Genomic DNA, 10,106 nt, shown 5'->3' with positions numbered 1-10,106 from the left:
GCTGTGATCCAGTTACAAATATTGGGCTGTTAATTTATTACTGATTCTCGCTTTTCTTTAACTTCGCGATAGTTAGTTTGCGCGTGTGATAAAGCATTATTAGATCAAACTGTGCTCGCATAAGCGCTCATTTAAAGGCCGTGTTCTCCTGCAAAAACGCGGATGCCATCGCTGACACCGTTGGTATATAACTGAGCGAGGCGGCTGTTTATGCTGCTGTATACCGAATGTACCGTCTCTTGTTTCGGGTTTGACGCAGAGATAAAGAGTACATCTCAGGAATTAAGAAATGTGTCAGCATGCCAACACGTAAAAACCCACCCATCTACGTTGCGAATACGACCGGCAGCCTACGGGAACGGTGACGTACAGATGTTGGCACAGGCGTTGGGCACAGCGCTGTGTCCCCGCTTGCAGCTTATTGTGAACGCGGGTAGTCGATCGAAGCGAAGGGTAGTTTATTTCAAATCGCTAAGGCTAGAATTGGACTATAAAAGCAGTTTCCTTCATTATAACTTGCTTACTTTTCAGTACCGGTCCGCCGGTAGTGGGTGCGCAAACTCGACGGTGCCAGGCCTAACCTTCTCTGAACAGGTCAACATTGGCTCAAACTTATGTGCACGGATTGAGAGGGTCGAATCTTGTGCATTTCAACTTCGTAGGCATGTCTTGACTCACTTTGAGCGCGATTATTTATATATACTAACGAAGCCGTTGCGGCTATCGCGTTATCGGTTCAACGGCCGATCGCGCGGGGTTCGATCGAATGATGGTCGGAACGCTGATTTTATCGGTGCCGTTGACAAGAAAGCCCGTCCCAGTACGACAACTCGCGCTCGTCGGTTACGTCTTGTAGGCCTGGTATGATAATATGGTCTCAGCGACACAGTGCTGAATGGTCGGCCAATCGTAGGCGTGCGCGTCTTGTCGGTCTCGTATCGACCCAGTGTTACCGCGCCTTGAACGAGTACGTGAAGTCGGGCACACGCTGGCATTACCAGCAAGCGAGGACCGACGCTGCAAGAAGTCTTCGTCAGCAATGTGATATTATTAAGTGTCGTCCAAGTGTAACGCAGGGGTTTATCGATAAATTTACTATTGTAGCTATCAATGCAAGGCGGCAACGTGGTTCCCTGTGCAGTCTAGACGAAGCCCTCACCGCTTCCTCTTAAAAGTGGAGTTGCAGTCTTACGCAACGCACGTTTTCGGTACCGCGCCGACGTCGAGCTACCAGTGAAGTTTCAACGAGGTACACAGCACGAGTTTGCACTTGCAGTAGCGCGTGTGCGAGCGCATTTTTTTTTTCGGGGGACGTTCCCCCGAGACGGGGCCGCGCGCGCGACCCTTCCAAAACGTTTCGCGAATATTCCGCCAGGGCAGGGCGCATGCGCCGTAGCGCCGTGAAAAAGGCTGATTGCTGCTTCTTAGATCAGCCTAGTTACGGTTTCATTCATTACCTCTATGTTATCTTCATCTTCCTGTTCTAAAGCTGCATATTTGTTTGCGAGCACCAGCCTGAATTGGTCTGCTTGTACCCTTACTGCGTCTAGGTTGGCTTGTTTCTTCTTGACTAATTTTACTCTTTCTCTCTTCAAATTTAGAGAAATCCTAGACCTCACCAACCTATGGTCACTGCACTTTACCTTACCTAACGCTTCTGCATACTTCACTAAGCTGGAGTCGGCAGAGAGTATGAAATCTATTTCATTCCTTGTTTCTCCATTAGGAATTTTCCAGGTCCACTTCCTGTTGCTGTGCTTCCTGAAGAAGGTATTCATAATTCGGAGCCTATTCCTTTCCGCGAATTCTACTAACATCTCTTCTCTAGCATTCCTAGAATCGAATCGATGCCGTAGTTGTGAATTGCTTGCTCACCAGCCTGCTTTTTCCCCACTTTTGCATTGAAGTCGCCCATGACTACAGTATAGTGAGTTTGCACCTTTCTCATTGCTAATTCAACATCTTCATAAAACTGTTCTCTTTCTTCATCATCGTGACTGGCGGCTGGGGCGTAGGCTTGTACAACCTTCGTTCTATACCTCCTATTCAGCTTTATTACGACGACTGCTACCCTCTCATTAATGCTGTAGAATTAATCAATGTTGCCGACTATGTCCTTATGTGCTATAAATCCTACCCCGAATTCTATCTTATCTGTAAGACCTCTATAGCAGAGGACGTGGCCGTTATTCAGCACTGTATAAGCCTCACCAGTTCTTCTAACCTCACTAAGTCCAATAATATCCCATTCAATGCCTGATAATTCCTGAAATAGCCCTGCTAAGCTAGCCTCACTCGAGAGGGTGCGCGTGTTGAACGTTGCCAGGTTCAGTTTCCAGTGGCGGCCTGTCCGGACCCAGAGATTCTTAGCACCCTCTGCCGCTTAGCAGGTCTGACCGCCGCCTTGGCCAGGTGCTCCTCAGCCACTGCAGGGACTGAGGGCCATGGGTTAATTGTACATATAGTTTGCCTCAAATAGGCCTGAGGTTTCCTATGCGCTGTATAATGTTGACGTGTATGACCCCGTGCCACCAGTGCTAGTAGCTTGGTTGGTTTTGGCCGGGCGGTTGAATCGAGTGACAGGCACACATACAGGCCAACAGACTAAGTTTTTGGCGTTTAGGTAGCCCAAGAAAGACTATCGTCTTTAAAAAAAATGCGCTCAATTCCTTACCCGCTGCAATCATACCCATTCGAGCTTCACCTCGTCCTATATCGAATGCTATAAAATGAATGGCTTTCAATTCAACAGAGGGCGCACAATTTCTCTGGCCGCGCGTCTTCTTTCGAAAAAGCAAGAGACGTATAAGAAATGTGAGTGCGCAAGCAGCTGGCAGGGGAGTTCGTTTAGCGTTGTGCTGATGTTCCATTCTCGTAAATGGCGTCTCGGACAAAAAAGTGCGCGTCGTCTTTTTTTATATTTTTTCCCTCAGCAACAGCGGAAAAAATAGCAACAAGCACTGAAAAATAGTGTCTATCTGGGTCTGCTTTGTTTTATTATGTTTTTCACGTCCATTTTCTGCTTCCTCTATCTTAAAAAGTTGCGTCAATAAGGTCGCTGGCAGTTCCAACAAAAGTATGTAGGAGCGGCTACAACCACATTCATAAATGATACGAAGAAAAAGAGAGGTCTGTTGTTGTTGTTCTTTTGTGTGCTTGCAATCCACCCTAACCTACAATCCTTGGCTTCCTCTTTCTTTTCCCACACGTTGTATTACTAAATCCCAACAGCATGGTGAAAGCTGATGATAGCCTCTCTCTTAAGCCGGCGCCAAGGTCAATCCTGCCCACGAAAAGCTTTTGATCGAGAAACGACGCCACTGTGGAATTATTGTCTACTCACAGTGCACATGGCACAGTGACTGAACAACTGAGTGTCATTTTTACACCGGCAAAGTTGTTGTACAGCTGCTGTACCACTCATTACAACTGTTGCACAGCTACTGAACAACTGTATGGCTACATGTACAGCTACCGCTATTGAACAACTATTGCGCAGCTATTGAACAGCCATTGCAACAGCTTCAACACTGAATAGCTATAGTTACTGCACAATTAATGCACCACTCATTACAGCTATTGCACAGCTATTCAACAGTTGTTGCTACAGCTACAGCCACTGAACAGCTTGTGCCCCTTATTACACTTATTGCATAGCTATTGAACAGCTACTGAACAGCTATTCCTACAGCTAGAGCAACTGAAAAGCTACAGCTACTGAACAGCTATTGTACTAATCATTAGTAAATGCCGGCTCTCCCTGCGAGCGCGCTGCACCGCATTGTGAAGGAACAGTATAGCTGCTAGTTCGCTTGCCGTGGAACCTCATTTTATGTTTTCCTTCTATTTTGTCTCGGGCCAAGCCCAGTTTGTTTCGAAGGCTGACGTCCCCACCAGACGTCCAGTTTCCGACCAGACTCGCATTCTCGGCTTTGCCTTCATTTTTCACGCCCATTCGTTCTGAGTCGTTGAACACGAGCCGTCAACCAACGCCTTGCTTTTGGCACGCACCAATAAGCACAAAACGGCAGCTTACAAGCTGGGTTTTTCTTGCATCGTACAGGCAACAACGTGTTTGCACATTAGACGCTCTCTGAACAAAGCCTCGTGCGATGGTGTATGGAATTAGCATCATTATTATTATTGTTGTTTTCCTCCCGAGTCCTAGCTAATAGCACGGACGCCTGACATATACCCGTATGCTATATTTACATGTTTCCCGAGAAAGAAGCATGCGTCGATTTTCATCCTTCCCCTCCCACACCCGCATTCTTCTTCTGCAATGCATGTTGTACTGCGGCTTTTCCAATTCCCTTTCGTTGCGTTCAGCCGTCCTCGTTTCCTATGCATTTTCTGTCCTCTCCTCTCTAAGCTAGGAGAGCGTTATGTCCCTTCAGGAGGCATGTAGTAGCGGTTTTCTAAACTTTTGTTTATGTTCACACGCAATGACGATGATTATGAGGATGATAGCGGTAATAATAATGACGATTCTGATGCTTTTTGCGCCATTGTGACAAAGTGTAGTCTGCTCCTTATGCCTTCTTCCGTCACAGTTATGATGACAGCAGAAAACAAGGTTACCTCTTTCGAGTAAAATGTCATTGACGATGATTAATAAAGTGGAGCGCAGGCAAGGATGTTATGTGTATATTCAATAAAATGAAGCGTGCGCGTGACACAGAAACACTGATTAGAGCAACATACGGGATATTTGTTCGCCTATGCTGGTATGTTTTATCTCTTATAAGCTGTTTTTGACTAGGCTGTTTATCTATTAAAATTAAATTATGGGACTTAACTTTCGGAAACCGCATAGTGGGTTTTGAGGGATGCCGGAACGGAGGGTTCCGAATGAATGTTCGCCAAACGGGGGTTATTTAACGTGCACCTATGGGCGAGTACACGAGCGTTTTGGCATTTCGGCCCCATCGAAATGCGGCCGCCGCAGCCGCATTCAAATTCGTGACCTCGTCCTCAATAACACAACGCCATTGCCATTGAGCCACCGTGGCAGGACTACCTGTATAATGCACAAAAAATCTCAAAGCAAACAATATCAAAACATTGTGTTTGTGTGAAATTTTGTGCGCAATTGTTCGTAAGAAACCGCGGAAACATTGTCCAAGCGGCCGTGAAATGGTTAGATGCACAGTGCGTAGAACCTTGAACAGACCAAGTTGATAACAGTATTTTCTTGCTTTTTTTACATTAACGATATTTATTGAAACTGCCCACTCAAAGACATTTTATAACAGCTGGGTTTGTGGCCGTCGCCCCCACAGTGGATGAGCCCAATTATTTTATGAGCAAGCATGCAAGTCAAAAAGATTTCGGTCTCCACTGGAAAAGAATGTCGCTGTCGCAGAAATGAGTTCAGAGCCGATAGGATTGCTGTAGTTTGCTGTTTCTCCTCTCCCCCTATCTCTCTCTTGTCTTTGTTTATTTTTATTTATTTTTTTTTGCAAAGCTGGGCGTATGAACAAGGACCATTCGTACAAAAAGATAGATTGAGAGAAAGATGGCATAAGTCATCTGTTTACCAGTTCTCAATTTAGATTCAGCCTGCGCATCTTTTCCCATAAACGTCGCTTTCTTTGATATATTTAATTTTTTTCTGAAGTAGGCGCTTGTCTCGGCGCAGGAACATCAAGAACCGGTGAGCGAAACAAGAACAACACTGCCAGTAAATCGAACATTCAAGCAAAACAAGAAGCCCGGACAAAGAGGGCACGTCAACATTATAACAGAACCACAATTTTCAAGAACCAATGTCTCGTTGGAAAATTGCTTCTTTTTCTTTCTTTTTTTTTTTCTATGTACAACAAAACATTAAGAAAGCAGTGAGGAGCAGGTGAGTAAACAATACAAGAGAAAATGTAGTCGATGTAAAGAAAGAAAATCTGCGAATCTGCGGGCAACAGGCATTCCTCTCAGTCAGGCAATGCAATCACGGAGCGTATTGTTGGCGAAAAATAGGGGCCCGATTTGAAGAGCTTTGACACGGGGGAAACAAAAGAGAAGAGAGAGAGATGAGAGAACAGGATATACTAATACACAAGAAAAAAAGGGAGAACATAAAGATGCCAAAAGAAAGAAACGTTCAAATCTTTCTTTTCGTGTATCGCGCTGTAAAAGATGCCCCCCCCCTCCCCTCCCCCACACACCCTCCGTTTTTCTTATTATGTTTGCGCACCCCCGTGCGCCTACGCCCAAATCTTCTTCCCTCATCCGCAAAAGGCCCGCTCTCTGTGCGCCATATCTCTGGGACCATTTCCCCCCATCTCTCTCACTCTCTCGCTTGCCTTCTTTCTATGTCTCCCCCTCCTTTCAATCCAGCTCCACACTTCGACAAATTTTATCCGACTGACAACTTCCAACAAAACTGCCCGGCTTCGGAAGGCGTGAAGAGAGCAAACTCACCGCCCGTGCGCGCTCAAGAAATGAATTGTTCTCCCCTCTCGCACCTTCCTGCCTTTCTTTCTTTCTCTCTTTCTTTCTTTCTTTCTTTCTTCAGTTGTGTTCTCCAGCTGAGGCAAGTTCTCACAAGATGAGGGGGGGTGATGCGGGGGGGGGGGGGGGGGGGGGGAGTCTTTCGAAGGGCACCACTAGTGCGAAGAGCTGCACTGAAGAAGACAGGGGGAGGGGGGGGGGGGGGGGTTAGACAGTGCGCGAGGCACGAACCGATTGTCTGCGTTATTGCTTCCAGCAGAAATTGGGGGAAAAAAAAGAAAGAAAAAGCGCCTCTCCCTCGCTGGCTGCTTATTTCCATGCCGCGACGCAGAGCGGCCAAGTGTGCCCTGTGGTACGGACGTGTGACGTTAAAGAGAGCGAGCCCGGCGTCGATGATCATCCTCAGAGACAGCAACGCGAAAAGTTCCAGCAGGAATGCGTTCTCTTGCATTTCTTTATTGTTTCTTTTTTTTTTTGGCAACCAAACTTCACATCCGCCGGATGCGAAAGTGAGAGCTTACACGCTCGGCACGGTTCACCTTTATTATTTCTTTCTTTGCCATACTAGGCGCTAATGCTTGCGCAGCCGAATTCCTTAGCATATGGAACGTCATTGTGCAAACAGCGCAGCGAGAGTATCGGTGCATTAGCATATGCACAAAGAAACACTTTTTTTTTTTCGTTGCAAGCGGGCGTCGATTGCGACAGCGAGCGGACAGCGTTCCCCAAGCCTTGTTTTTAATGCAGCGGCTGCTTTTTCGCTTAGCACGAGCGTCCCCTTAGGGGCAACGACATATTTCGGACACACGTAAGTGCTGAGGCGCATGAACAGAACAATAACTAAAAGCGTGCTGCTATACGCCTTGGCTAGAAAAAGGCACGTACGACACAGCAATTCTCATTCCGGTGAGGGCTGATACGCAGATTCCACAGTAAACTCGAGTGAGACGTACAAAAAACGCGAAAACGAGAACAATGTCTATCGAAGAAAACCCCGCTAAACACACCGACTAGAAAGGAAGAAATCAGCACATACCAATGAAGTCGCACTCAAGCCCTTTTAAGAAAACAATATAACACCGTGAGTCTAGCATATAAAGAAACTTCTGATCATTATCCCTCCTATAGCCTTTCGTTTTCTTGTTTATATCGAAGTAAGCTTTCCCCAAATTTGCGAAGCTGCAGGCGCTGGCGCATTGCTTCGGAATTAGCTTTGATACAATATTTCGAAAAACGTCCTGAACCAACAACGCTGCAACCATGTCCCAATGAAACTCCCAGCTAAACCCAACTTACACTGCCTGCGCCGACACGTCAAGTTTCGTTTGTAGCTTCGTCTTCAACGTCTACGCAGGCAGCGAGCCAATTAGGCCGCAGGCCAAACGGGCCGCGGTGCCATTAGCTCGTCGAGATACTGATGCTGCTCTGGTGGCCTCCATAAAGAAAAATAAACATTGACATTAACGAAGCCTACTGTGTACGTTCGGCTTCGGGAATCGGTTATATCGGAATGGTGCCGAAAACGGCGCGCGAAGCGCCGTGGTGAAAGAAGGATAACTGCCCAATGACGCTTGGATAAAAAAAATAAAGGGTAAAACGTAAAGACAACAGTCAATCCCAGGGGCATCCTAAGCGGACCCCATGGCAGCAATTTGCCCGGAGGCGCCAAGGGGCCCGCGCTGTGCAAACACAGCCTGACACAGGCGCCAAAGTGTCGTGCTGTCGTAGCGAGCCAGCGAAACCCGCATAGCATTCTCTCGGCGTGATTCCAATGTCAGCCTCTCCAATCAACGGACTCCGAATCCCCGTGTCTTTTTTATTGTCCTCGCAAACAGTCTCCGGGGCAAGTCACAGTCCCCTCAGGGTTAATCTCATGGCCGAAAAGCCTGCATTGGACTCATAGAAAACGCGATCAACTCAGCGGCATAAAGGAAAGTGAGTGAGTAAAAGCGGCAAAAGCGAGAGTACAAGTGTCTTACTTCAGCCTTTCTCGCTGAAGGAGATCTTGGGGCCATGATCTCGCATATCTCAGCTGCGGAACCCCACAGAGGTATACTGCTGCGTTTCTTGAAGTCAACCGAACTGACCAACAGTCTGGAACGCAGCGCTGAGACTTCCCGTGCGTTGACAATTCCAGCGCAAATCAATTAGTTACCTTCACTCTTTATCTTAATATTTTTCAATTTTTTATTCGTTTCCCCTGTGCAGAGTAGTCAACTGGTCTCAGTCCTGGTTAACTTCCCTGTCTCTATTAGGAAAAGCAAGTTTAGCAATTTGGTATCGATTCATGTCGAAACTTCAACGCAGTAAAAGAAAAATTTCTGCCTTTCATTTATTTTTCTCTATCTATCTATCTATCTATCTAGTTATCTATCTATTTATTTATCTATCTGTCTATCCATCTGTTTATCTATCGATCTATTGATATATCTAGCTATCTTATCTATCTTTTGACACAAAGTTACAGCTTATTCTGGAGTGATTAGCTGGGACCACAAAAGCAGTGTCAGTTGCAGGAAATATCTGCGGAGACGCACGAACAATGTGCTTTGGGCAAACACTGTTTTGGAATCCTCCTTTTTTAATATCCTGTGTTTATCTTCCTCACACCAGTTTCACCCTGTGCTCTAATGATACTTGCCTGTACAGAAGGCACCCTCCTATACAGAGTAAAATAGGATCGACCTACACACCTGCCCGGGCGCTTATGATCGGTCGAGCTGCATCTCCATCTTGCACTGAGTGCAACGAGAAGGACGTTGCAGAGCATTTGATCTGGTCGCGGTAGCGCTTCTGTTCTGAAAGGAAGAAGTTTCTGGACAGCATGAGAAGGGTCTTCTCACGAGCGTTAATTAGTTTACTAATAGCTAGTTTACCCTTAAGAACCGAGCATAGTGCGCGAGGATGTGTCGTGCATTCTACTGACATTTCTACGAGTAACTGAATTTATCGACTCATGATGATATATTTATACCAGGGAAAGAGACGGAGCTATTGCCGGCCAAGTCTGCCAGTCTAACTTCATCTATACCAACAACATCATCATCCCCACCACCATCATTTAGCGCCCTTTATTGACCTCGGCTGTGGTTTATTTCTTTCTCGCGTACCTCTAATAGCACCAAATATGCTGCTTCGGGTGTCGTGCTGCAGAGCGCCTCTTAGCAAATTTACTTTGTCGATGGCCTGCTGGCGCTAGTTAGCTTTAGTGTAAACTTTAGAAAACAAACGTACCATCTTTTACACAAGATGAGATGCACTTTTTTATCAAGGTTTTCTAAACATTTTATTTTATTTCGACATGAGGACATGATGATGATGATCATCATCGTGGCGCTACTACAACAACAACCAATGACGTCACGAAAGCAGCTCGAGGATATTTATACCAGTTAAAGCTTCAAAATAGCAGGACCCACAATACCAACAAAAAAAGTGCAAGAACATTTTACGCTTGCTATTGCGGAAGATATAAAGACAATTGCTCTGCAGTAGATACTGTGTTTCGCATACGTTTCCTATTCAGAACTGGTATTCAAAAAACTTCGTCGTAGAGGTCATCCGCGAATAGGCATCTCTGCAGCGATTGCCTCTATAGCACGTTGATCGCGCCATAAATGGTGGACGTCCGAAATAAATAAAATGAGAAAATGTTC

Source organism: Dermacentor silvarum, unplaced genomic scaffold (assembly GCF_013339745.2).
Source record: "Dermacentor silvarum isolate Dsil-2018 unplaced genomic scaffold, BIME_Dsil_1.4 Seq36, whole genome shotgun sequence".
NCBI classification, from domain to species: Eukaryota; Metazoa; Arthropoda; class Arachnida; order Ixodida; family Ixodidae; genus Dermacentor; species Dermacentor silvarum.
Note: the sequence above shows the minus strand (reverse complement) of the source record.